This window comes from Nicotiana tabacum, chromosome 19, assembly GCF_000715075.1.
Source record: "Nicotiana tabacum cultivar K326 chromosome 19, ASM71507v2, whole genome shotgun sequence".
In the NCBI taxonomy this organism is placed as follows: domain Eukaryota; kingdom Viridiplantae; phylum Streptophyta; class Magnoliopsida; order Solanales; family Solanaceae; genus Nicotiana; species Nicotiana tabacum.
Genome location: NC_134098.1, coordinates 73,077,216 through 73,105,158, shown reverse-complemented (window position 1 = coordinate 73,105,158; position 27,943 = coordinate 73,077,216). Strand labels below are relative to the sequence as shown.

At 39.7% G+C, this 27,943-nt stretch overlaps 1 pseudogene; it reads right to left on the bottom strand.

Moving 5' to 3' along the window:
- Positions 1–35: 35 nt before the first annotated feature.
- LOC107827443 (phenylacetaldehyde reductase-like) lies at positions 36–27,488 on the bottom strand (annotated as a pseudogene).
- Positions 27,489–27,943: the final 455 nt, after the last annotated feature.

The window sequence follows — 27,943 nt, the reverse complement described above, 5'->3', positions numbered from 1 at the left end:
TCGTATAGTGTCATACGAGACTTCATGACGTTTGGACAAGAACGCTTTAGGATAATACTTCCTCCATTTTATTATTTGGTAATTGGTAATAACCTGTGAAATTACCGTTAACAACTAAACTTTACACACTTAAAAAGAGCATCCAGTGTTATAACCCTCTTCTAGGAAGGTTGTTCTTAACAACTAGACCTCGAAAGCTATATGAATACAAGGCAGAGTTCACTATTGAGTCCCAAACTAGTTTCATAATCTATTAATGAAACAGTTGTTCCTAAGAGTAGTCCTGTATCTATGCAGTTCACCTATGCTTTTCCTAAGCTCATTCTGAATCCACTTCATAGTATACTCAGTATTTACAGTGGCATTCCTGAACAATTACCAGGTGTGATAGATCATTTCCTTCTTATATTGCCGCCAATGTCTTCTTTTGAACAATTCTAAATTCTGCATGATCCCTTTCTTCTGGATGGGAATCCCAGCCTAACTAACCAGTGCATTTCTCACTTGAGTTACCCAATTACATTCTGCAAATAGATGATACTGTGTTTCAGGAACACCTTCCTCACAAAGACAACAATTTCCATCATCAACCTGTATATTCAGCCTCTTTTGTTAGCAGTTTGTCATGGTAGGCAAGCCACACAATTACTCTTTGCCTTGGCATCATAACTGATTCAGTCAGTCTCCTTCACTCTATTTTGTTCCCCGAGCATAGCTACATAGCTTTTAGTCACAGAGTAAGTAATCACCCTTTGGAGTTAATGTGTACTTCCCTCTATGATACCAGCTTATCATTTGCCCTTTCAACGACTTTAATTTTCTCCAATACCAACTGCTATCTGTTCCCATATATTTGATGGGCGTAAAATTTAAGAAATAAATTTGGCACATACTAAAAGAACTTTAAAACTTGTGATTTTGGATATATCAAAATATATCTTTAGCTATAAAGTATGTCACTAAAGTTAAAATCAACAACAACAACAACCCAGTATAATTTCACTAGTGGGTCTATTCTGGGATAGAGAGGCTGTTTCCGATAGAAACCCGGCTCCCTCCCTCCAAGAACTCCCCACCTTACTCTTTGGGTGACTTGAACTTACAACCTCTTGGTTGGAAGTGGAGGGTGCTCACCACTAGAGCAACCCACTCTTGTCTTCACTAAAGTTAAAATATAATAAATTTTAAATATAAAATTATGTCATTCTTTTTAAATTATACCGGAAAAAAAAAAGAAGTGTCATATAAAATGAAGCATAGTGCTTGAGGAACATACTATTAGCCTAATACAGGAATAAATTATTGTGATGATTACTTTTTTAGGATAATAATGGTTCTACCAATATTTTACTCGAATTCTTGGTATCAAACTATAGTGGTCTTTGACACCAAGTACGTACAACAACTGTCTGGATACTCTAGGTGAGAGTTTAGATGTTGAGGAAGTTCTTCTCGATCAAGCTTTCAACAGTGTCCTTCACGCTCAATTCAAGACATGTGTAATTGATGCCTAAAGTGTTTGCTCTTTCCCCTGATATTTGAAAGGTTGGTGTAAGGGGCAATCCATTTTCAAAACTACATCCAAACCTCAAAAGTTGCTTTAAATAGAACAAAATAATTCTTAGTAGAACTATTTAACCATAAGAAAGTGAAACATGAATGACTATAATAGGCATTTAAAATCAGCTTATTTTGAAAAATATTTTCTCAAAAGTACTTTTGGTGAGAAATAAGTTTTGTTTGGTTAATAAATTTGAAAATCACTTTTGAGAAGCAATTAATGTTTGGTTAAACTTTTAAAAACTGCTTCTAAGTGTATTTTTTTCAAAAGTATTTTTGGAGAGAAACTACTTTTTTTTGCTTCTCCAAAAATGCTTCTGCTTCTCCTTAAAAATATTTTTTTTTCCTTCTAAAAGCTTGGCCAAACACTTCAACTTTGAAAAAAAAAGCATTTAAAAAAAGAAGAAGAAGTGATTTTGGCTTTATAGAAGCTTGGCGAAACAGCCAATGTGTAAATAGTCCACTTTTAATCCCAAATGATTATTTTAACTTATTTATTATAACAAGAAATGACAATACTTACTTCCCAGGGATAGTGATGGAAGGGTAAAGCTTTTGTACAATCTTCAAAAGCGAAGAGGAGTAACCGTTTACCCCAACTAAACAATATCTTCCATTTGCTGAAGGAACCTCAAATGCTAGAATATGTGCATTAGCAACATCCCTAACGTCGACAAATTTATAAATTCCACCAGTCCATGCTTCTTTTCCTTCATCAAATTAAGACAATGTTTTAAAAATGCAACTTTGCATTTATTATCAAAAGGATATCTGAAGGGGTCACATGACAGTTGAACAAGTTTACCTTCTTTTATGAAGTTAACTATAGACTCGCAAGAGGAATTGAGCGTAGGCTGTAGAAGTGGACCAATGACTAGACCTGGATGAAGTGTAACCAAATCAATCCCATTCTCTTTCGCAAATTCCAAAGCTGCTTCTTCAGCCAGGGTCTTGGAGAGTTGATACCATTGCTGCAAACAAAATAGACCTTTAATTAAGAGAATGCTGATATATTCTATTACTTTCTCATATATAAAAGGACACATACTTAGCATCTCAATACAGATAACGCTTTGTTTCACACTTGGTACAACAGGGAGTGCAGAATTAAGTAAATTTCTGGTATAAGAACCATATCTTACTTGGGCACATTAAGTTCAGATAGCACGCGCACACACAAAGACTAATGTGTGTGTGTGCAGAGGCGGACCTATGTGTTACAGTGAGGGGTCACCGGAACACGTAAGCTTCGGCAGAAATCTTGTATATGTATATCCTTGAAAACGGTTACTTTAAAGCACTTGGCACCCTGAACACTAAAAGCCTTTAGGAGACACTGGTTGCGCTGAACACTATACCCCCGTCGCGTAAAAATCCTGGGTCCGCCTCTGTCGGTGTGTATCCTTAACAGATTTAAAAATCCCAACAAATAAGCTATACTATTATATAGAAGGAAATAGCTTTGATTTTAGTGATGGTAAAGCTTGATTCTGTGACATAATGCAACGGCTAAAAAGATGGTCAAACAAGATCCAAACCTCTTGCTATATTAATCAAAGGATAAGACTCATCAAATTGAAAAGAACTACCAAAGTCACCTTCCTTTCCTCGCAGAATTCTGGGTCCGAATACCAAGTCTCATCAGCCACAGCTCCAGGGATCAACGGTTTTTATTGCATATAACAGAAGCAGTAGAAGCAGTTATCACCACTCTTCTGACTGATGGTGATTTGGCACATGATCGAACGACATTTAATGTTCCTTTTACAGCAGGTTCCACAAGTTCCTCCTGAAAGATATGGAAAAAGAGAATGTTTTATTTTTAAAGTTACATACAAAACATGCTCCTCTTTAAAGACATTTCTTGGACATCAGTACACTAATTTAATAGAGAACTATGTATACGGTCAAAATCGAGTTTGTCATTCGTAAAATCAGTCAAGATTGGAACATAATGGACCGAGGGTCGTCATTATAATATCGAAGATATGATGTGAAGCCGGGTTATCGAGCTCAAGACCCAGACCGATCAATACCGAGCTCGGGTCAATATCGAGCTCGAGCCAATATCGAGCTCGAGTCAATACCGAGCTCGAGTCAATACCGAACTATGATGTGAAATGGTATTATCAAGCTCGAGATCCAGAGACCAACCAATACCAAGACCGACCAAGATCGAGCTAAGGGACAAAAAGTCGTTGTAGCCGCACTAGGGGAGAGAATCTCGGCGGGAATTAAGGAAAAACTATTTAACTAATCTATCATGGGATCCCTACTATGTATTTTTAATAATATCCAAAGTAGGATTACTCTACTATATTAAGAGTGGCTGTCATTTCTGTAAGGGGAGGACACTCAGACATCAATACACTCTCACATTTCAGAGATTATTGAGATTTACATATATATAATAAACATTATCCTTTTTTGGGGCTTTTTACATTGGCTCATCTTGTTCATTTATAAATCATTCTCTACTCAATTTGGGTATGCATTTCATTCCTTTTTTACAGTCAATATTCGATGTATTTCTACTTATTTTTCCATTTTGTACCAACTTATACCACGTATCCTTAGAACTACGTATAAATTCAACTCTATTCGATTTTCGGGTAAACAATTTGGCGCCCACCGTGGCACTAAGGATAACAGTGATTATTTGGTACGAATCTCTGCAAAACACACCATTTTACGCTTGCTTATGGAAGTATCTTTGATTTCAGATTAAAAACGACGAACTCTCAATTAATGGCCCTACCTATTGACAACGAAGCTGGCCTTCAAGATGAGAACAACAACCTGACGACCGGGGATGAAAGGCCACCAGTCGATCTCGATAGAGCTCGGGCCATAGATCCAATTGACGATAATTCGCATGTGCCATCGAGGCGAACCAGCGTTCCGACCCCGAAAACAACATTCATGGTGGAACTCGATTTGCAGTTCGAAATACCCAAAATGTTGGAGAAGACGGGATCAGCATGCATATGATTTTTGAATTATTGCAAGCTCAACAGGTAGCGATAGCTCAGTTGCAGAGCCAAACCCAGGCACCGAGCAGGGCTGAGCCCGGTCAACCCCGAGAAGTCACCCACGAAACGGGGTCAGCTGTAGTAAGATCAAATGAACAAGAATCGAGGACTAATCCCGAAATTATTAAGGTGTTAGAGGAACTGACAAAAAGAATTGAGTCGGGAGAAAAGAGGATTGAAGCAAACGACAAAAAAATAGAAAGTTATAACTCCAGGGTTGATCAGATCCCGGGGGCACCACCTATATTGAAGGGCTTGGATTCCAATAAATTCGTACAAAAGCCTTTCCCCCCGAGCGCGGCTCCTAAACCGATCCCCAAGAAGTTTCGCATGCCCGAAATTCCTAAATATAATGGAATGACCGACCCTAACGAATATGTCACCTCTTACACATGTGCCATTAAAGGGAACGATCTAGAAGACGACGAGATCAAATCCGTACTATTGAAGAAGTTCGGGGAAACCCTGTCAAAGGGGGCAATGATATGGTATCATAATTTACCGTCTAACTCTATCGATTCTTTTGCTATGCTTGCAGATTCTTTCGTAAAAGCACACGCCGGAGCCATAAAGTTCGAGACCAGAAAGTCGGACCTTTTCAGGGTAAGACAAAAAGACAACAAGATGCCAAGAGAGTTCGTATCTCGTTTCCAAACGGAACGAATGGATCTACCACTGGTCACTAACGATTGGGCTGTACAAGCTTTCACTCAAGGACTGAACGAACGAAGCTCGATGGCTTCACGACAGTTGAAGCAGAATTTGATCTAGTACCCGGCTATTACCTGGGTCGATATACACAATCGATATCAATCGAAGATCAGAGTTGAAGACGACCAGGTGGGTTCTAGGTCCATTATTAAAAGAGACATCGACCGAGAACCAAGGTCGAAAAAGGATTGATACCGGCCGTATAACGGAGATCGTAGGGGTAGCGAACCTAAGCGCAACTCCGTACGAGGCTAAAAGAGAAGTGATCGAGGCCAATGATCTCGGGGGCTGACGAACAAGAATGGGCTCGATAGGTATACCGGACCTAAGGAAGCACCACGGTTATCAGAATATAACTTCAACATCGATGCATCCGCCATCGTGTCGGCTATCGGACGCATCAAAGATACTAAGTGGCCTCGACCTCTACAGTCCGATCTGGCCCAGAGAAGTCTCAATCAAATGTGCAAGTATCATGGCACCCATGGCCACAAAACCGAAGACTGCAGGTAGTTGAGAGAGGAGGTAGCCCGGTCATTCAATGAAGGGCACCTTCGAGAATTTTTAAGTGACCGGGCCAAAAACCATTTCAAAAACAGAGATTTCAATAGACGGAACGAACAAGAAGAGCCACAACACATCATCCACATGATCATCGGAGGGATCGATGTCCCCAGGGGCCGGTGCTTAAACGCACTAAGATGTCTATTGTAAGTGAGAAGCGATCTCGGACTAAGGATTACACACCTAAAGAAACCATGTCCTTTAGTGATGAAGACGCGGAAGGAATCATGCAACCCCATAACGATGCACTGGTAATATATGTACTTATGAATAAAACTCAAGTTAAGCATGTGTTATTTGATCCAGGTAGTTCGGCCAACATCATTCGATCAAGGGTCGTAGAACAACTCGGTCTACAGGACCAGGTCGTGCCCGCTACCTTGGTACTGAACAGATTTAATATGGCATGTGAAACTATTAAAGGCGAGATAATCTTGCCAGTAAATGTGGCTGGGATCATCCAAGAAACGAAGTTCCACGTAATCAAGGGCGATATGCGATATTACGCCATGTTCGGGAGGCCATGGATCCATAACATGAGAGCAGTGCCCTCGATCCTTCACCAGGTTATGAAATTCCGAACATCGGAGGGAATCAAAACGGTCTACGGGGAGCAACCAGCCGCAAAAGAAATGTTTGCCGTCGATGAAGTGATTCTGATATCTTCACTATCATCGACAAAAGGATCAGATTCGAAGGAGGAACAAGATGCTAAATAGCAATCACAAACGTCAGCCTCGACCCAACTAAAGAATCGGAAGACTGACGAAGATGATAACTATGGGGTCCCTCGATCCTTTGTGGTCCCTGATGATTCCAACGCTACCCAATCAACAGTCGAAGAACTAGAGCAAATCACGCTAATCAAACATCTGCCCAAGTGAAAGGTATACCTGGGCACTAGGTTAGATTCTGAGTTCAAGAAAAAGTTTATTCAATTTCTTATAGCTAACCTGAACTATTTCGCTTGGTCCTACCTTGATATGAAAGGGATCCCACCAGAAACAACCACTCATAAACTAAGCTTGGATCTGAAATTCCATCCGCTAAAGCAAAAAAGAAGGCCCCAGTCCTAGGTCAAACATGCCTTCATCAAGGACGAGGTAACCAAACTTCTTAAACTAGGATCCATTCGAGAAGTAAGATATAGCTAGAAAATGTGGTGGTGGTCCCTAAGAAGGGAAACAAACTTAGAATGTGTATAGATTATAAAGAACGGAATAAAGCATAACCTAAGGATTCTTTTCCTTTGCCTAATATCGATCGTATGATCGATGCCACGGCCGGCCACGAAACTCTCAGTTTTCTAGATGCCTACTCCGGGTACAACCAAATACAGATGAACCCGAAGGATCAGGAAAAGACCTCATTTATCACTAAGTACGGTACCTACTGTTATAACGTAATGCCATTCGGTCTAAAAAATGCTGGTGCAACTTATCAATGCCTAGTAAATCGAATGTTCGAAAAACAAATAGGAAAATCAATGAAAGGTTATATTGATGACATGTTAGTTAAGTCCCTATGAGAAGAGGACCATTTAAAGCATTTATAGGAAACTTTCAACATACTAAAAAAGTACAATATGAAGCTCAACCCCGAAAAATGTGCATTCGGGGTTGGTTCGGGCAAGTTTCTTGGTTTCATGGTGTCTAATCGATGAATCGAGATCAACCCCGATAAAATTAAAGTTATCGAGGACATTAGGTAGTAGATAATGTGAAGTCCGTGCAAAGGTTAACGGGGAGGATAGCTGCCCTGGGACGATTCATTTCGAGATCCTCAGATATGAGCCACCGATATTTCTCACTGCTTAAGAAGAAAAGCAACTTTGCATGGACTCCAGAATACCAGCAGGCTTTGGAAGAACTAAAGCGGTATTTATCGAGCCCGCCTCTGCTTCATACCCCGAAAGTGGACGAACAACTTTACTTGTACTTAGCTGTCTCGCAGATAGTGGTAAGTGGAGTCCTGGTTCGAGAAGAACGAGGTACGCAATTCCCTATTTATTATGTCAGTCGGACCTTAGGCGAGGCCAAAACTAGATATCCCCACTTAGAAAAATTAGCGCTTGCTTTAATAAGCGCCTCTAGGAAACTAAAACCATATTTCCAATGTCATCCGATACATATTGTAACAACTTATCCTCTTCGAAACATTTTGTACAAACCCGAGCTTTCGGGTCGATTGGCCAAATGGGCCATAGAAATCGGTGGATACAATATCGAGTATCGACCCCGAACCGCTATCAAATCTCAAATCTTGGCAGACTTTGTGGCTGACTTTTCATCGGCCCTCGTATCCGAGATTGAAAAAGAGCTACTGATAAAATCGGATACCTCTGCGGGAGTCTGGACCCTTTTCACGGATGGTGCCTCGAATGCGAGGGGTTCCGAATTAGGCATTGTACTAAAATCACCCACAGGTAATGTAGTTAGACAGTCTATCAGAACTACAAAATTGACTAATAATGAGGCCGAGTATGAGGCCACGATTGCAGGTCTCGAACTAGCTAGAAGCTTGGGAGCGGAGGTCGTAGAGGCTAAGTGTGATTTCCTCCCCGTGGTAAACCAAGTTAACGGGACTTTTGAAGTTCGAGAAAATCAAATGCAGAGGTACTTGGATAAATTACAGGTGACTCTACATCAATTTAAAGAATGGACTTTGCAATATGTACCCCGAGAACAGAACAACGAGGCCGACGCTCTTGCAAACTTAGGTTCATCGGTCGAAGATGACGAACTCAACTCGAGGACTATCGTACAACTCATATGATCGGTGATCGAAGAAGGTCACGGCGAAAGAAAATCCACAATTCTAACCTGGGATTGGAGAAACAACTATATAGAGTACTTCAAGAACGGGAAGCTTCCATCAGATTCAAAGGAATGGAGAGCTTTGTGCATAAAGGCAGCACGATTCACCCTGTCCGAAGACAGAACGCTGTATAGAAGGACGTTCGATGGACCATTGGCAATATGTTTGGGACCAGGAGATACCGATTACATCCTACGGGAAATTAACGAAGGCACTTGTGGAAACCATTCCGGTGCCGATTCGCTGGTCCACAAAGCAATCAGAGCAGGGTATTATTAGACTGATATGGGCAAAGATGCGAGGGAGTTCGTTCGAAAATACGACAAATGCCAAAGGCATGCGCCCATGATTCATCAACCCGGGGAGCTACTCCAATCGGTCCTATCTCCATGGCCTTTCATGAAATGGGGAATGAACATCGTCGGCCCCCTCCCATCGGCCCCAGGCAAAGCTCAATTTATTTTGTTTATAACTGATTATTTCTCTAAATGGATTGAAGCAGAGGCTTTCGAGAAAGTCAGAGAAAAAGAAGTGATAGACTTCATTTGGGACCACATCATATGTCGATTCGGGGTGCCAGTTGAGATTGTATGTGATAATGGAAAATAATTCATCGGCAGCAAAGTAACTAAATTTCTCGAGGATCACAAGATCAAAAGGATCCTATCAACACTGTATCATCTCAGCGGGAACGGACAAGCCGAATCGACCAACAAAACCATTATCCAAAATCTTAAGAAGAGATTGATCGACGCCAAAGGAAAGTGGAGAGAAATACTACCCGAGGTCTTATGGGCATAACGTACAACATTGAAATCCAGTACCGGAGCAACGCCATTCTCGTTGGTCTATGGCGTCAAAGCTCTGATCCCGGTTGAGGTCGGAGAACCTAGCATCAGGTTTCGATATGCAACAAAGGAGTCGAATAACGAGACCGTGAACACGAGCCTAGAATTATTGGACGAAAGACGAGAGGCCGTTCTCGTCCGATTGGCCGCCCAAAAATAGCGGATCGAAAGATACTACAATCGAAGAACAAATCTTCGACATTTTAAAATCGGGGACTTGGTACTAAGGAAAGTCACCCTCAACACCAAAAATTGGAATGAAGGGAAACTGGATCCGAACTGGGAAGGACCATATCAGGTTCTCGAAATCATCAGAAAAGGATCCTACAAGCTCGGCGTGATAAACGGAAAACAACTACTGAGCAATTGGAACGTGTCGCACCTAAAATGATACTACTGCTAAGGTACGACCCTCCCATGTTAATTTGTATTTCGAAATTAACCCTTGCAGGTGTTCGACCAGAAACATGGATGGATTATTCAACTCGAAGCCTTTAGGTCTGAAAGCACGCGGTGCACTCTTTTTTTCTTAGACCGGTTTTGTCCCAAATGGGTTTTTCGGCAAGGTTTTTAATGAGGCAACCATTGATCGTGCTAACTTAGAACAATTCAACAGTATCCGAGGCCTCTTTACAATCAACCTCGAATACTGGGGGCATTGCCCTCGAATATATCAAGTTCTATGCAACAGGGTCTCGATAGGAAACAGGGTCTCAATGGGAAAAATTTATAAAGGCCAAATGGTCAAACGAACCATGCCCGCGTTGTTTGCTCGAGCCTTGGCACAAAACATGAACACATGTATAATGACTTATAAAGAGAAATTTATTCTTTACCGATATCTCATATCTCAAAAAGATTCTTCTACTTCATGTTCCCGATCTATTATGTAAACATGCTTAAAGGCCGATCATGATCGAAGTTTGAATAATTACCCCATAAATCGGAGACTGCCAACTGAAAAATCAACTATATCGAGCTCCATATAGCCTAAGGGCTAATCTTTCTTTGAGTTCGAGCAAACACTCACTTGACCATTAAGCCTAAGAGCTGTTTTTCACTTCGAGTCCGAGAACTCATTCTCACTCAACCACAAAGCCCAAGGGCCACATTGATTCAAGTTTGAACTATTACCCCGAACCGGGGACTACGTGTCAAGCTTAAAAAGGCTACTCTGCTTCAAGTTTGAGCAAATCATTTCATTTGACATCTATCTATCAAGCCTAAGGGCCACCTCAGTTCGAGTTCGAACATTCACTCGGGGACTATCTATAAGAAACGGTCGAGTGCAGTACTTACTATCGGTCCTTACTATCTCAATCTTGGACCTCCGAATAATTATTCAATGCTAAGGCACTTTTTACAAGTTAACAAAAGGTGAAAGATTTAGAAGATATGAAAGGAATAAAGTTTTTATATTCATGTCAAAATAATTTACAAGTTCAAGACGGCCTGATCAAATTTCTTTAAAAAGACCAAAATGGTCTTATAAGAAACACAAAAAAATAAAAAAAAATTTTTAGTCCTTATCGGGAGCAGCATCTTCACCCTCGAGGCCCCCTTCACTTTCAGATCCACTCGCACTCCCGGTATCATCATCATCGGGAAAGGCCAATACCCTGGCTTCGATTTCAAGGTCCTTAGCTTTTTCGATCTAGGCTGTTAGATCGAAGCCACGAGCATGAATCTCTTCGAGAGTCTCCTTTCGAGACTGGCATTTAGCATGCTCGTCAACCCAGTTTGCCCGAGCCTGAGCAGCCTCAGCAACCTCCTTTGCTCGAACTTGAGAAGCTTCTACATTAGATCGATAAATGTCCACCATTGCATCAGCATTGGCCATCATTTTCTCGACCTCTGTTTTGGCCGCTGCAAGTTTTGTGGCCAATCTCTCTCGATTAGAATTTGCTGAGCTCAACTGAGACTGGAACTCCTCGATTGTCTTGGATTGCACCAAGGATTTCTCTTTTAAGCTTCGAAGTTGGCCCTCGGCCGAAGTTAGTTGAGTTCGGGCAGTCTCTTTTTCTGAGGTGAGGCGATCAATGTTCTTCTTCCACTCCTCGGCCTCCGATTTCACTACATCCACTTCAGCACAAAGCTGCCTAATCACATCGAACTTTTGCTCGACCTGTGGGACCGAATTATTAGCCACCAATCCCGAGTCAATATCATTAAATTCAAAGATTCTTTGTACCTACTCGGCCAGTTCAACTTGTTCTTTCCGAGATGCTTCTTGCTCGGCCCAAAGTCCTTTTACTTCTCCTTCTCTCTGCTCACTGAGAAGCTTTAAGGCATCTCTCTCCTCAGAAAGCCTTCAAACTTCGACCTCGTACCGGCTCAGCTCCCCTCGGGATTGGAAAAATACCTCGTGACGAAGCATATAAGCCTACAAAAATAAGAAGAGATTATACAAGGAAAGAAAAACACAAGTATGAAAATTGGCAAAGAAAGTATGAACTTACCCGATTCAGGGCCTGTTGGGCTTCGTTAAACAGGCAAGGCGCTTCTACCTCGCTCGAGCTCTTCTTCAAAGCCTCTAAGTCACTCGGACCGATAATATCTTCTATCCCGATAAAATAACCATGGAAAGGATCCTCCCCTATGTGGGCCCCTTCCCCGTGACAAGTCTCCACAGCTTGAGCATCACGTATCATTGATTGGGAAAAGGAAAGGAAAGAGGGGGAATCCTCGATCTCTATCACCCCGAGTAGGTCTTTTGGGGCACAACCTTTGTCTTCGGGAGCCCCAAGCTCAGTTTGTGCACTGGCATTCACCGCCTCTTCGATGGTCTCTTTACCCCGAGGTAAAACATCCTCGGTCTCCCTCGGCTCGGGAACTTGGGTCGAAGTCCCCTCCTCGACTTCATCAAGCCTGGTCGGAGCAGTATCATCTTCCACCGATACCGAAGGATTCTGAGTATCGGTGTTAGCCCGGGCACGGGCCAAGAGCCCAGAATCACTTTCTTCTTCTTCTTCTTCATCCCTTAGACTCAAGACCAACTCCATAGTCAAAGGGATTACGTTCACCTTGGGTTTAAGAGCCGCTCTCTTTTTGGGTTTTTGACCCTCGGTGTTCGAGGCCCTTTGTCTCTTAACCATCTTCTCTGGTTTTGAGAAAAGGCGGTAGAATTTCTTCATCACCTGATGGAGGTCTCATAACCGCATCTTTTCCAAGACCTACAAAGAAAGGAAAGTAAGTAAAAATTATGCCCAAAAAAATACTTGAAAAAATCGGTGAGCCAAGAGGAAGGCTTACCATGAGTACGAGCCTCCCACCGGCCCTTCGACAAATCGTGCCATGCACGCTCGGCATATGTTGACGTCGAAACCAGGCTCCTAACCTAATTCTCGAGATGGGTAACCGCGCCCGGCATCCAAGCAACGGCTGTATCAAGAAAGGCACTAATAAGAAAATGTGAAGAAGTAAAAGCAACAAAAGCTAAAAACGGAATCACACTTACGGTTCATATTCCATTTCTCGGGAAATGGCATACTCTCAGCCGGGATTAAGTCCGAGGTCTTCACTCGAACAAACCGGCTCATCCAACCTCGATCTTTGTCTTCATCTATGCTCGAGGTGAACAACTTGGTGGCCCGGTGTTGAAGCTTTATTAGCCCACCTCGGTAAAGATGAGGGTTGTATAATCTTACGAGGTGGTCGAGGGTAAAGGGAAGCCCGTAGATTTTGCTCACAAAGAAACGGAGTAGTATTACAATCCTCCAGAAAAAGGATGTATTTGGCTGAGGGTCACTTGGTACTTTTTGCAGGAGTCAATGATGACCGAATCGAGGGGACCCAACGTGAAAGGATAGTGATCGCTTCCTCCGGTGCCGGTATCACGACCTCTTTGTTTTCCCAATCATAATCTTTCTTCACCAAATCAATAAGGCTTTGGGGTATCGAGCATATGTATCTCGATACCGGCTCACATCGACCAGCAATCGATGAGGGTTTCTCGACCTTAAAGTCAGAATCGATAACACATCCTCCGAGAACGAGTTCTTCGAGGCATGGCTCCACCACCGGTTTCTCACCGGCCAGCCGAGATGAGGAAGTAGTCTCTTTCTGAGGAACGGTTTTAGACATCTTAGCCATCTAAATTTTCAAAAACAAAGAATATGGGAAATTGAAATATTTTGGTGTTTGGCAAAGAACAAGCAAAGAAATTCTTAAAGCTAGAAATAGAGAATGTTGGAGAAGGCGAAGAACTGTGAAGGTTGGAATGAGAAGAGTTGAAGGTAAAAGGTTTAAAATAATGAAGAAGGTGGCTATTTATAGATTTCGCAATGACGATTCAAAATCGGCAGTGGCCGACCATCGTCTGATGCGCATTTGATGCCTTGATAACTGGACTAATGAGACATTTGTTACATACGTCATAATCGGGCTCGATGCAGACGTCAGTGTGTATCTAGTAAAAAATTGATCTAGTTATATCGTTTCTCGCCACATTCTTTCTGAGAAACGAGGGGACTATATGTATACGGTCAAATCCGAGTTTGCCCTTTGTATAATTAATCGAGAATGGAATGTGATGAACCGAGGGTCATCATTGTAACATCGAGATAAGAAGTAAAGCCAGGTTATCGAGCTCAAGATCCAAATCGATCAATACCGAGCTCGGGTCAATATCGAGCTCGAGTCAATATCGAGCTCGAGTCAATATCGAGCTCGAGTCAATATCGAGCTCGAGGCAATATCGAGCTCGAGTCAATACCAAGATCGAGTCAATACCGAGCTCGAGTCAATATCGAGTTCGAGTCAATACCGAACTATGATGTGAAGTGGTATTATCAAGCTCGAGATTCAGAGACCGACCAAGATCGATCTTAGGGACAAAAAGTCGTTGTAGCTGCACTAGGGGAGAGAATCTCGGCGGGAATTACGAAAAAGCTATTTAACTAATCTATCATGCGATCCCCACTATGCATTTTTAATAATATCCAAAGTAGGATTGCTCTACTATATTAAGAGTGGCTATCAATTCTGTAAGGGGAGGACACATTGTACATTCAGACATCAATACACTCTCACATTTCAGAGATTATTGAGATTTACATACATATAGTAAATATTATCCTTTTGGGGGATTTTTACATTGGCTCATCTTGTTTATTTATAAATCATTCTCTACTCAATTTGGGTTTGTATTTCATTCCTTTTTTTTACAGTCAATATTCAATATATTTCTACTTATTTTTTTATTTTGTACCAAGTTATACCACGTATCCTTAGAACTACGTATAAATTCAACTCTATCCGTTTTTCGGGTAAACAGACTGCAATAAAGTAGGTTTCTGACCTTGGATTTTGCTGTGAGAGAAACAGGTGATGTTGTATGAAATACTCCTTCACAACCATCAATGGCAGGATCAAACGATTGCTCATCAAATAACTCAGCTTTGAATAGATGCAGCCTCTCTTTAGCTCCGTCAAGGCTTTACAGGTGAGCCACTTTTCTTGTATCCTCTGCGTGTTTATAACTAACATTTTAGAAGCACGGAAGCAACACCATGATCAGATAAAATTATTGCAGAATTTCTGTTATGTCCTGAATATCAAATGTATCTGAAACCACCTTTTGGATTTGACTAAAACAAGAACGAAATATACATAGCTGTCACACCCCTTTTCTACCCTAAAAGAATATGTGTGTTATTGTTGTGGGTTAAAGAGTTTTTCCAATTAAAGTGACAAATTTGAGTAGGGGTTATTTTATTTACAGAGTCGCCACTTGGAATTGATTTTTGGTATTCCAAGTCACCTTTTATTTGAATCCCTAGTCAAAGGAAGGTTTGACTCTGTTATTATTGGTTAGCGAAAATAAAATTCGGGTAAGGAATTCTGTTAACCGGGGAGAAGGTGTAAGGCATTCCCCGAGTCTCGTGGTTCTAGCACGGTCGCTTTATTGACTACAACTTGGCTTGAATTAATTTTAGATAAACTGTGATTTATTGGTTTCCATGTTTTATCTGTCCGCTTTTATATTAAAATATAGAATTGTCTTTGAAACGAATCACGTGTGTGAATCCTTTTTGTTTATTGTGCCAAAATCATGTCACGTGTACGTGCACACAATTAATAGCATTTTTATTATATTTAAGGTTGTTTCGCCCAAAGCTGCACGAACGCATACCTTGATTTTAGTTTTGGGAATCGTAATTATGTCACGCGAATGTATACATAATCACGATGATTCAATTAATTATGAGTATGCCTAAAGCATTCTAGCGCATTCATGATTTGTTTCTTTCCTAAGTTTGAGATTATTGTGAAGGCCATGAATTATGGAATTACTTGTGGAAGAAGTGTATGATTTTAGATATTTGAATAAATAAACCATCATATACCAATACCCTACAACCCAACAATTGAAGCCCAAACTCATTAGGGTCCAAATCTTCCCAACTTTAAAGCAAGTTTGAATACCATATTTTCAAAAACATGATTAAGCATATAGCATTTAAGGACTAACATACATTATTATTTATAAAGTTTAAAGGCAAATAAATAAATCACATGAAATAAGATAAAAAGAACAGAGGGAAGAATAAACCTTTAACACAAAATTTTCAATTAAATGAGTCTCCAAGAACATGTACAATAACTCAGATGAACGTCGAACAAGCATAAGCAACGAATAACATCAAGCCTAGTGAACGGAGCTCCAACGGAATCCTCGACCTCGACTATTGACTCGTGTAAAAAAGGATGTTATGAAGTATTTTTGTTGGGTTTTGGGTGATGACTTGTTGGATTTCTTGAAACAAAGACGAAGAAAGAATGACACGAGTAGAAATTCCCTTAGCATAGAACAAGAAAAAATAATTTCTCTCAATTCCCTCCTCCCTTCTTTTTTTCTCCTTCTCCCTCTCCCTCTCTCCTCACATTTCTCTTATATTTATAGAAACAATTCAGAATTTTTTCAGATTTGTTTTTTATTTTATTATTTTATTATTTTTTAATTAAAAAGAATTCCCACTTCCCATTTTTCTTCTTTTTTTTACAAAAAAAATAATAATTCCCCACTTTCCTTTACTTCTTTTTTTTAATTTCCCACTTTTTACTTTTCATTTATTTTTATTTTTCACTTATTTTACTTTTCTTTTTTCTTTTAATTTCCACTTATCTTACTTTTCTTTTTTTTAATTTCTACTTTCTTTTACTTTTTTTTAAAAAAAATTCAGCTACCTTTACTTTTATTTTTTAGTTCCAACTTCTTTTACTTTTCATTTTTTAAATTTTTACATTCTTTTAAAGGTCGGGAATGGTGTACCCCGAAAAACAAAAAGAGACTAGGGAATGGAGACCCTATGCCTAAAATGAAAGAAACTAGGGAGTGGAAACCCTATATTGGAAAAACGACTAGGGATTGGTGTACCCTGATACTGGTAAGGAAATATAACCAGGGGTTGGTATCGTGTATTACGGAAAAAGAATGTAATCATGGGATGGCGTCCTGTATTACTGAAAAGAAATGTAACCAGAGGATGACACTCTGTATTAAAGAAAAGAAATGTAACCAGGGGTTGGTGCCCTGTATTACTGAGATGAAAATGAATCCCCTGGGCGAAAAGGTTCTACCTAGGTTAAATTATGAAAAGCGAGCCTCGGCGAAGAGTACTTCTACCCAGAATATGAGCTGGATCTCCCTAGGCGAAAAGTTTCTACTTGGGTTAAACTACGTAAAACAACCTGAGCGAAGAGTACTTCTACCTGGAACTATGAGCTGGATCCCCCTAGGCGAAATGGTTCTACCTAGGTTAGGCTACGTAAAACAACCTGAGCGAAGAGTACTTCTACCCGGAACTATGAGTTGAATCCCCCTAGGCGAAAAGTTTCTACCTGGATTAAGCTACGTAAAACATCCTGGGCGAAGAGTACTTCTACCCGGAACTATAAGCTGGATCCCCCTAGGCGAAAAAGTTCTACCTGGGTTAAGCTACGTAAAACATCCTGGGCGAAGAGTACTTCTACCCGGAACTATGAGTTGGATCCCCATAGGCGAAAAGGTTCTACCTGGGTTAAGCTACGTAAAACATCCTGAGCGAAGAGTACTTCTACCCGAAAGTATCAGCTGAATCCCCCTAGGCGAAAAGGTTCTACCTGGATTAAGCTACGTAAAATATCCTGGGCGAAGAGTACTTCTACTCAGAACTATGAGCTGGATCCCCCTAGGCGAAAAGGTTCTACCTGGGTTAAGCTACGTAAAACATCCTGAGCGAAGAGTACTTCTACCCGGAACTATAAGCTGGATCCCCCTAGGAAAAAGGTTCTACCCGGGTTAGGCTACGTAAAACATCATGAGCGAAGAGTACTTCTACCCGGAACTATAAGCTGGATCCCCCTAGGCGAAAAGGTTCTACCTGGGTTAAGCTACATAAAACATCTTGGGCGAAGAGTACTTCAACCTGGAACTATGAGCTGGATCCCCCTAGGCGAAAAGGTTCTACCTGGGTTAAGCTACGTAAAACATCCTGAGCGAAGAGTACTTCTACCCGGAAGTATGAGCTGGATCCCCCTAGGTGAAAAGGTTCTACCTGGGTTAAGCTACGAAAAACAACCTGAGCGAAGAGTACTTCTAGCCGGAACTATAAGCTGGATCCCCCTAGGCGAAAAGGTTTTACCTGGGTTAAGCTATGTAAAATATCCTGAGCGAAGAATACTTTTACCCGGAACTATGAGCTGAATCCCCCTAGGCGAAAAGGTTCTACCTGGGTTAAGCTACGTAAAACATCCTGGGCGAAGAGTACTTCTACCCGGAACTATAAGCTGGATTCCCCTAGGCGAAAAGATTCTACCTGGGTTAAGCTACATAAAACATCCTGGGCGAAAAGTACTTCTACCCGGAACTATGAGCTGGATCCCCCTAGGCGAAAAGGTTCTACCTGGGTTAAGCTACGTAAAACATCCTAAGCGAAGAGTACTTCTACCCGGAACTATGAGCTGGATCCCCCTAGGTGAAAAGGTTCTACCTGGGTTAAGCTACGAAAAACAACCTGAGCGAAGAGTACTTCTAGCCGGAACTATAAGCTGGATCCCCCTAGGCGAAAAAGTTTTTACCTGGTTAAGCTATGTAAAACATCCTGAGCGAAGAGTACTTCTACCCCGAAGTATGAGCTGGATCCCCCTATGCGAAAAGGTTCCACCTGGGTTAAGCTACGAAAAACAACCTGAGCGAAGAGTACTTCTAGCCGGAACTATAAGCTGGATCCCCCTAGGCGAAAAAGTTTTACTTGGGTTAAGCTATTTAAAACAACCTGAGCGAAGAGTACTTCTACCCGAAACTATGAGCTGAATCCCCTTAGGCGAAAAGGTTCTACCTGGGTTAAGCTACATAAAACATCCTGGGCGAAGAGTACTTGTACCTGGAACTATAAGCTGGATCCCCCTAGGCGAAAAGGTTCTACCTGGGTTAAGCTACGTAAAACATCCTGGGCGAAGAGTACTTCTATCCAGAACTATGAGCTGGATCCCCCTAGGCGAAAAGGTTCTACCTGGGTTAAGCTACGTAAAACATCCTGGGCGAAGAGTATTTCTACCCGGAACTATGAGCTGGATCCCCTTAGGCGAAAAGGTTCTACCTGGGTTAAGCTACGTAAAACATCCTGGGCGAAGAGTACTTCTACTCGGAACTATAAGCTGGATCCCCCTAGGTGAAAAGGTTCTACCTGGGTTAAGCTACGTAAAACATCCTGGGCGAAGAGTACTTCTACCCAGAACTATAATTTGGATCCCCCTAGACAAAAAGGTTCTACCTGGGTTAACCTACGTAAAACATCCTGGGCGAAGAGTACTTCTACCCGGAACTATGAGCTGGATCCCCCTAGGTAAAAAGGTTCTACCTGGGTTAAGCTACGAAAATGAGAGGTATGAACAGTAGTGATGCATGCTAAAAATAAAGGAAAGTGGAGAGTTTGAGGAAACTTACCTTGGTGACATTCGTCTTTTAAGAGTCTCCATTCTGCACTGCTTTGTTCCTGCTGTAAACAAAGAAAAATTATGAGTTTTAAAAGTGGCGGTCGGTTTGTGGTCTTGATGACTTTGGCAGCTTGGCTTTGTGCCCATCTTCTTTTGATGATTATTTCAACTTGCCATTAGATGTTTCGTGAATACCACATATATTTCTGGCCCTAGAGAGCCTTTGACTTTTCAAACTTTTACATGATGGTTGGTCGAGTGGAACTTAACATTTTCAACTTTATTTTGCCTTTATGGCATTTCAGTTTCGACTTCTTTCCTCCAAAATTTTCAATTCCAGAGCATTGGGGAACCTTTGGCTTTTCAAACATTCCCAAAACGGTTAGCCACTTGGGACTTAACCTATTCAACTTCATTTTGCCTTGTAGAAACTTTTAATTTGATTTCCTCCTTTCGAGAATTTTTTATTTCAATGCATCAGCCACCATGGCCAATCGGGGTTGACTTGATGCCCCTGCCAAGGCTGGGTGCCTCTTGAATATTAGCTTGTATCAAACAAAAACCCTGTAAATCAGTCTTGCTATTCCCTATTTGCCTTAGTTTTGGAATAGAGTTAGACCGAAAGGGATTCAAAGAACAACAAATAATAAAATGGACAATGAATTTAGACAAGAGATATCCCTTTCGGGGGAAGGAAAGAAGGACTTATCTGGAGTATATGAGGACTTCAATGAATATGACATGCCTTTTGGACTGGATGTCCGATCTGTGTCCACTGTATGACTCTCAGAAATTGATCATAACTTTTGCCTTGAAACCGAGAAACCTTGCCTCAGACTGTGTTAATGCCAATAGGTGTGAGGATCCTCTTTTAGATCGGCGGCGCCCTTTGCGGGTTTTCACCAATTGACCTCTGTCATTTCTCTTCTCGCTATCGCCTTATAGTGCTCTTTACGAGTTTTCACTAACAAGACTCTCATTTTGGTTTCTTTACTCACCATCGCCTTGTAGTGCCCGTTAGGGTTTTCACCAATAAAAATCTCTCATTTTACTTCTCTAATTTTGTTGTATCAGATCCAAGTGATTGTATCCTCCAGTTCTTGAACATTCTCGTTGATTGATCGGAAGGACTTAAAAAGGATTTGGGTAAAAAAGATTTGGATTGAGTTACAACTTTGGAACCTTTCAGGCGAAACCATCGCCGAACCATTGTAACATCTGCCCCAGTTTTAACTTTTGGGGAAATGTGGATTTTTGTTTTGGTGTGACTGAACCCCAGAGAGAGGCTGCCTATGTATCCTTTTGGAATCAAGTCAAACGTAGTTCAATGAACCCTTTTTTATTTTCTTTTATTTTTCTTTTTATTCTGTTTTGTTTTCTTTTCTCTTTATTTTTCCTTTTTTTTTTTTTACATTTTCATTCATTTTTTTTTATTTCAATAATAACTTCCAAGTTTCAAAGAGGGTAATCAAACAAAAGGGAACCGGTTCAAAGGGTTTGCAAAGGGTTGATAGTACTTGGATAGCGAGAAAGAAAGTCTTCTTCATCCCAACCGGAGAACATTAATGTTATATAAAGGATCAAACATAGTACATTTTGACTACACTTGCGTTGACAGTTGTTTCATGGACATTTCCTTCGATGCTTCCCAGGTACAACGCTCTCTTTTGGTAGTACTCTCGTTACAATGTATGGACCTTTCCAATCTGGAGCCAATTTTCCCTTAGTTGTTCTGATTCTTTGTTTTATTTCCTTAAACTTATCTTCATTGGATTCTGACTCTTGAATCATTATTTCAAAGTCTGACAGTATTTTAGGATCTGGGCATGAAGTTCGCAAGCATGCCATGTCATTAAAATCTGCATTTAACAGAACTGAAAAGAGAATAAGAAAAGTGACAAGATTAAGAAAAGATACATTCCTAGACAATGAAATATTAATTTCATTTGATTTTTTTAAAAAAATTTTAAAGATAGAAAGGTTTACATCGGAAAGTAAGACAACAAAGTTAAACATCCGGATCACACCCTGAAATAATCCGAACACGGAAAGGATAGCAAGACCAGCTACTGAGACTCTCGTCTGATAGGAAACTTTCAGGTTTGGCGACTGTTTTTTGGCTTTTCTTTTGTCTCGGCAATGGATGCAATGGCCTTCAGTGCGGATCAAATTCCTCATTTTCACAAATTATTCCAACTAATGGCCCAGTGTTGTGAGCAGGCAAGGGATTGTTTGTCACATCATGAGCCTCTTCATCCTGAAGAACTATTGCCTTGATCTCGATGAGGTCTTCCACTGCTCTTTTGAGAGTCCAACAATCTTCAGTTTCATGTCCCACTACTCCGGAGTAGTATTCACATCTAGAATCAGCTCGGTGCGAGGGGGACTCAGGGTTTGGTCGGTTCGAGGCCACTGGCTGCAGCAGACCTAGCCTGACTAGCTTTTTGAACAAGCTAGAGTATGATTCACCAATAGGGGTGAACTGATTCCTTCTAGGGGCTCTCATGGGCGAAGATTGTATTGGGGAACATTTGGTTGGGGATTATATGGAGCTTGGTAGGGACGAGCATTTTTGGGAGGTGGAGCTTGGTTTTGTGTATAATGTTGTGGCCGCGTGTAAGACTGCGTGTTCATCACTGCATAGAGATGCGGTGCCACGACATAAGGACCATCTTGATAGGGATAATAGTATTGTGGGACCTCAGGAAGCATATATGATTGGTTGAATGTCATGCGGGGGCCCCTCGAGCTAGAAGCCATAATGGCTCTCTCTTCTCTCCCGAATCTGTTCATCAAACCCCCCGAACTATTCTGAACGGTCTGTGATGTGGCCTTAAAAGCAGCTTGACTCAAGATTTGGCCCGTTTTCAAACCAATTTCGACCATCTCCCCAATTTTGATAGCCTCAGTGAATGGTCTACCCATAGCAGACATCATTTTCTTGAAATAATCAGGCTCTTGAGCCTCTAGAAAAATAGTGATCAACTCATGAATATCCATGGGTGTCTTAACTCTAGCCGCTTGCTCCCTCCACTTGATGGCATACTCCCTAAAGCTTTCCGTCGGCTTTTTCTTCATATTGGACATGGAATTGTGATATAGTGCAATATCAATGTTGTACTGGAATTGTTTGACGAAGGCCTGGGCCATGTCGTCCCAGACATGCTAGTGAGAGATATCTTGGTCAATGAACCATTCAGAGGCTACACCCACAAGACTTTCCCCAAAATAAGCCATAAATAGTTTTTCTTTTCCACCTGCACCCCTCAGCTGGTTGCAATACCTTTTCAAGTGGGCGATAGGGTCGCTGTGTCCATCATACTTCTCAAATTTTGGGGTCTTGAACCCTGGTGGCAAATGGATGTGAGGGAACATGCATAGGTCACTGAACGAAACACTTTTGTGACCACCTAGTCCTTGCATGTTCTTTATATTTTGTTCAAGACTTTTTATTTTCCTTGTCATCTCATCTAGCTCACCTGTCTTGGCAGGTTTTCATTTTTCACTGGTGACTCGTACTAAGGAGTCTGATTGTATAGAGCCGAGAGCCTGAAATCCATATTTGGAGAGTCGTATTGGCCATCATAAGCCTAAGGTAGTGGCTCGTTGTTTGGCCTCGCCACAGGAGGTGGTGGCGGGATTGTATATACCGGTGCGCCAGACACGACGAGAGGGGTGTTCCTAACCGGTGCGACTGGAGGTCGCATATTAGAGGTACCAGGAGCAGCATGGAGGGTGTAGTTTGGCACATACCCTGGTGGTAGAATGTGATCGCTCACTACATGGAGCGGTGGTTGAGTAGCCCGGGGTACGGTGAAAGTTCCCTCTGAGGGATCCTGGGGTGGAGGCTGACCGAAAACCCAAGCTTGATATACATCAGACAGTTGTTGTCTCAATTTTCTTACTTCCTCCGACTCTTGCTCAACTGACGGACCCTGGGGATTGTCACTGACCAACTCGATTTCATCATTGTTATCCATTACTACTGTTCCCTTTGATATGGTGAAGTAATGATGTGTTGCCAGTTTCACCATAAAACCAACCACCTTAAGCTTACTATATAAGAGACAACAAACGTGTTAGGATTAGGCATTTTATAGATATGAATCACACATAATATGCCACGCTCCTAACATTATCACCATTTGTTTTTCACTCACGCCTCATTTTGATCCCTCATCTTAGAATCGTTGAAAAATATTTTGATCGAACCTTTTGGGGATTGCCTACGTATCATGTCGCCGCATGAATCAGATCATTACGTAGTTTAGGGAGATCGGGAATAGACTGACCCATTTTTCTTTTTCTTTTTTCTTTTTTTTATATAAAGACTTTTAAATATATTTTTTTGAGTTTTTATTTTTATTTTTATGGAATTTTGATTTTTTTTAAAAAATAAAGAATTCTAAAGAGGGAAGAAAATATTTTGGATTTTGATTTGAAAATTATTTTTGTTCTTTTTTTTTTCGAATGAAAGACTTCAGAAAAGAAGAAAAATATTTTTGGATTTTTTTTTTTTTTGGATTTTCTAAGGAAAGAATTCTAGAGAGGGAATCAAGGAAAGGGAAACTATTTTTGAATTTTCCTTTTTTTTGAAAATTGGGGCCGGAACCGATGAGGTTTGGCTACGTATCTCACATCCGGTGAGAATCAGACCCGCGTAGTTCAGTCAAATCTGGAAATAAAGTAAATAAACTAACTCTTTTTGTTTTTACTCATACAAATCATCCCATAAAAGCTCAAAACAAGAAAAATATTTTGGATTTTTTTTTTTTTGGATTTTTTTTTTTGAATATTCCGAAGAAAAACTTTTTTAAAAAAGAAAGAAAATATTTTGGATTTTTTTTTTGTAAATTTAAAAAGACAGAAAATATTTTTTGGATCTTGAATATTTTTTTTTGAATTTAGGGAGAGATTTTTTTTTTTTAAAAGGAAGAAAATATTTTTTGATTTTTGGATTTGACGTCTCAAAGAAAGACTTTTAAAGAAGGAATTAAAGAAAAATATTTGTTTGGATTTTTGAAAATTGGGGGCCGAAACCGATGAGGTTTGCCTACGTATCTCACATCCCGGTGAGAATCAGGCCCGCGTAATTCAGTCAAAATTAATAAATAAAAATATTTTGAAAATTGTGATTTTACCCATTAGAACCCTTCAAAACTTTGTTTTTAAAAAAATGGGAACTTTATGAAAATGTGGAGGAAATATTCTCTTTCTCTCTCCTCTGTTTAATCAATCTATCCTAAAGCCGGTCAACATTTGAGTAAAGCCTACCAAGTAATGTTACATATAGCACAGAAAATGCACATGCTCGTATAAAAAATTGGTACATGTCTTAGACGGGCCCATCCTCTGTGCCGAGTCCCACTAAATCTAATGCACATGGTGCAAATAAAGCGTAGCCTACTAGGGATATTCATTTCTTGTGGCTTGTTCTTCTAAGTTTTCAAATTCTAAAGGAGATGATATCTAGACCTGGCTTACCCGGGCGGACAATCCGAGCCGAGGAGTGTCAAGCACCAGTAGTAGAACAACACTGGCTAGCTAACGGCTCTCCCGCCTAAACATGTGTGGCTGAATCCTTCACCAGAAGCTGGTAGACTAACTGGCTTTACCTCAAGACAGAAATTTTGTGATACTGGTAGGCAAACACAACATAACTAACTATCAGAAGAATTAGAGGGGTGCGAAAGAGGATACAATTTATATGTACAGTTCAACAATACTAAAGAGGTAAAAAGTGGACAAGTAGCACATTAGACCCAAATAAATCACAATATATGCAAAAATAATAAAGCCAAATAAAGTCAATATACAAGCTCGAATTCTTAAGAGTTCCCCAGCAGAGTCGCCAGAGTTGTCACACCCATTTTCTACCCCAAAAAAATATGTGTGTTATTGTTGTGGGTTAAAGAGTTTTTCAAATTAAAGTGACAAATTTGAGTAGGGATTATTTTATTTACAGAGTCGCCACTTGGAATTAATTTTTGGTGTTCCAAGTCACCTTTTATTTGAATCCCTAGTCAAAGTAATGTTTGACTCTATTATTATTGGTCTGCGAAAACAAAGTTCGGATAAGGAATTCTATTGACCGGGGAGAAGGTGTAAGGCATTCCCCGAGTCCCGTGGTTCTAGCACGGTCGCTTTATTGACTACAACTTGGCTTGAATTAATTTTAGATAAACTGTGATTTATTGGTTTTCATGTTTTATCTGTCCGCTTTTATATTAAAATATAGAATTGTCTTTGAAACGAATCACGTGTGTGAATTCGTTTTGTTTATTGTGCCAAAATCATGTCACGTGTATGTGCACACAATTAATAGCATTTTTATTATATTTAAGGTTGTTTCGCCCAAAGCTGCGCGAACGCATACCTTGATTTTAGTTTTGGGAATCGTAATTATGTCATGCGAATGTATACATAATCACGATGATTTAATTAATTATGAGTACGCCTAAAGCATTCTAGCACATTCATGATTTGTTTCTTTCCTAAGTTTGAGATTATTGTGAAGGCCATGAATTATGGAATTACTTGTAGAAGAAGTGTATGATTTTAGATATCTGAATAAATAAACCATCATATACCAATACCCTACAACCCAGCAATTGAAGCCTAAACTTATTAGGGTCCAAATCTTTCCAACTTTAAAGCAAGTTTGAATACCATATTTCCAAAAACATGATTAAGCATATAGCATTTAAGGACTAACTTACATTATTATTTATAAAATTTAAAGGCAAATAAATAAAATCACATGAAATAAGATAAAAAGAACAAAGGGAAGAATAAACCTTTAATGCAAAATTTTCAATTAAATGAGTCTCCAAGAACAGGTACAATAACTCAGACGAACGTCGAACAAGCATAAGCGACGAATAACATCAAACCTAGTGAACAGAGCTCCAACTGAATCCTCGACCTCGACTATTGACTCGTGTAAAAAAAGTTGACACAAGTAGAAATTCCCTTAGCGCAGAAGAAGAAAAAATAATTTCTCTCAATTCCCTCCTCCCTTCTTTTTTTCTCCTTCTCCCTCTCCCTTTCTCCTCACATTTCTCTTCTATTTATAGAAAAAAAATCGGAATTTTTTCAGATTTTATTTCTGTTTTTAATTAAAAAGAATTCCCACTTCCCATTTTTTTAAAAAAGAATAAAACAATTCCCCACTTTCCTTTACTTTTATTTTTCTCACTTTTTTTACTTTACTTTTATTTTATTTTCTCCTTATTTTACTTTTCTTTTTTTTTAAATTTCCTCTTATCTTACTTTTCTTTTTTCTTTTAATTTTTACTCTTTTACTTTTTTTAAAAAAAAATAAAAATTCAGCTACGTTTACTTTTATTTTTTAATTCCAACTTCTTTTACTTTTCATTTTTTAAATTTCCATATTCTTTTACTTTTATTTTTTTAATTTTTCACTTTCTTTTACTTTTTTAAAAAAATAATTTCCACCTACTTTTACTTTTACTTTTTTTATTCCACCATTTTAATTTTTCTATTATTTTATTCCCATCCGAAAATTAAAAAAAAATATTTAATTTTTTTGGTTTTTTTAAAATTTATTTTATTTAAAATTAAAGATAAAAAATAAAAATAATAGTAATAATTTGACCTTTTAAATTATTTTTAATTCTTGCCCTATATTAAAAAAATGTAACAAAGCTAAAAAATATATATTAAATTTTTAAAAGTAATTACATAGTAGAAGGTGGTAAAAATTCAAATATAGTAAAAAATAAGGTGCTCACACTAGCATTTTCTGATTAATAATTTAATATACATAACATACCTTTGGTTCTAGCCTTAAAGCCAACCAGTTTTGCTTCACCCTATTCAGGATGTCTTTGGTATGGAGGAAATAATTAAATACCACTGCAAAAGAAATCCAAACACAAATATGGAGAAATTAAAGAGAGAAAAGTGACTGAGGTTACGAACAGTGGCATTGACAGTGTAACCACGCTGAAGCTATGAAACCAGAGGCCCCAGTCACACATACCACCTTCCCTTTTCCAGTACTCTTGCTTTCCATTGCCACATACTAGTTCCAGTACTGATTCAGAACCAATGCATATATAGTAAGGGACAATTTCTTGTATTTTTGTTAGCTTGTTGTTTATTGAATTTGGACATATTATGCTCTTGTTTGCATTCACAAATTAGTCTCCACGTGAAAAGAATCAAAACCATTTATCTTATGGTTGTGTTTGTTTCAGCCTTATTCAACTAATTTACTTAGCTGGTTTGGTTTGTGAACAAGTTATATTGTATTATAATGTAAAATGTTTGATTTTACACTAAATAAACTTGGGTAAACTTTTATTTTAAATTTTAAGTTGCTTTCTTAAAAAACTTTGAGACAAGAGTTTTGAATAAAGGCAAATGTGCCATTTTGAGTTTTACCCCAGTATTAGTAATTTGGAAATAATTATCGCACCTGAAGTATGGTATAAAATTAATACCACAATTGTGGTATAAATAATCCTA